The sequence below is a fragment of the Bactrocera latifrons genome, unplaced genomic scaffold (genome assembly GCF_001853355.1).
Source record: "Bactrocera latifrons isolate USDA-ARS-PBARC rearing strain unplaced genomic scaffold, ASM185335v1 scaffold_168, whole genome shotgun sequence".
In the NCBI taxonomy this organism is placed as follows: Eukaryota; Metazoa; Arthropoda; class Insecta; order Diptera; family Tephritidae; genus Bactrocera; species Bactrocera latifrons.
Genome location: NW_017535163.1, coordinates 589,151 through 590,786, shown reverse-complemented (window position 1 = coordinate 590,786; position 1,636 = coordinate 589,151). Strand labels below are relative to the sequence as shown.

The window sequence follows — 1,636 nt, the reverse complement described above, 5'->3', positions numbered from 1 at the left end:
ATACACACACACACAGGCATGGTGGAGCACAATGTGTCTGTGTGTGGCTTGCTGCAGCACAATGCACATTTTTAATATATTCACAAAATTTCAAGTAGCGCCAGTCAACAAGAAACAACAGTAACAACGACAACAACAAGCCAGTAACAAAAAAATAACAATAATKCCAGCTAGCGTGTGGCGCACAATGGCAGAAAGCACAAAATTCATTGACGCGCTGAAACAAGGCGATCACGTCGGTACACAGCGTACTTACGCACACACACACACATATGCACACACAGGCAGACAGAATAAAAGTAGTGCTCGTACGTTTGAGAGCACCTAGGCGCTGTGGCTCCTTTTCACTTGCCTCGTGTATACATATGTGACCCTTTTCAGCGCACTCAAAGCTTTCTTTTTCAATTTTACTCGTCGCCCTCTTACCCGGCACCTCATTTTTTCTTGACGTTGTCGTCGTCCTTTGTTCGGGTTTTATTGTTTTTGTTTTTGTTTTTTACAAGTTGTTCGCCAATAAAACAACAATTACACTTGAGACGTAAAAATGCTGCTGGCTCTGTTTAATATGCACTTCAATTCTTTCACATTCACTTATGTGGCGCATTGTTGCTATKGTTGTTGTTGCCCGGGTAACGTTGGTAACTGCATATTGTAATTGTGTAGCAAGGAATTCTTCATTATAAAGAAACAGACTATGCTTTAAATTGGAATTTAAGTGAAACATGCAAGGATTCCTTCGACATGTTGCATGTTTTTTGCTTSGAGAATGTGTTTGAGGATTTCACAACGATGTCTTTAAGGATGGTAAGGGAGGTAGTTCAAATAATAGATTTAGTTCTTTCAATGTTCTGTTTCTTGACCCAGAAAACCCAAAAATTATTGCTTTAAAACTCAGTAAAGACCGTCTTAGTAAGCATTCGCCGAAAAGCACTAGTGCTGAACTAGTTCCATTAGCGTTTTTGTTTTTTTTTTTTTCAGTGTGCAAACTGTTGGTTGTCCTTCTATTATAAATTAATAAAGTAGCGAATATTACTTATGCTAATATTTATTTTTGAAATTCAAACTATAAAATCGAGGCACTGCCACAAGAACTAAATGATCCCCCTTCTGTTGCATTATCTACACAGATATTCTTTAATGTAGCACTGAGCGCCTCAACACACTCAACATTTCGTTAACAAAAGGTTGATTTGTTGTAGCCCCCCTCTTCAACGTCTTCATTGCAATTTATTTTGAAAGCCATACCATCTGATCAAATTTRACCCAGACTGACACATTTTCACGTATTTTAATACAAATCTTTGCCATAGCCCTCAAAAAAAAAAAAAGAAGCAAATTTTGAGCCAATACAAGCCTGTTAATGTATAATCCAATTGTCCATACACCTTGTCCTCGCCTGGTATAACCTACAGTGCTTAGACGAATTTTCGTTTTTCGGCCTTTGCTTATTTTTTCAGCACCATTCGCTAGTTGTTTGGACAGTGTCGACGTCCTATACACTCTTGTTCCGCCACCAAAAACGAAGCGTTTGCTCAGGCGTAGGGTCGCAGTTGAGGTGTCTAGCGTCATTTTTACGACCTCTACTCAACGGTATTGCAAGAGATTCCGGTTTTTTGGAACGAGTCTAAGATTGCCA

General features: G+C 39.1%; 1 protein-coding gene across 1 annotated transcript in view; it reads left to right on the top strand.

Annotated features, from left to right (window-relative positions):
• LOC108966633 overlaps nucleotides 1-1,636 on the top strand; it is a 142,845-nt gene that overhangs the window by 116,271 nt on the left and 24,938 nt on the right. The gene's annotated exons all lie outside the window — the stretch shown is intronic.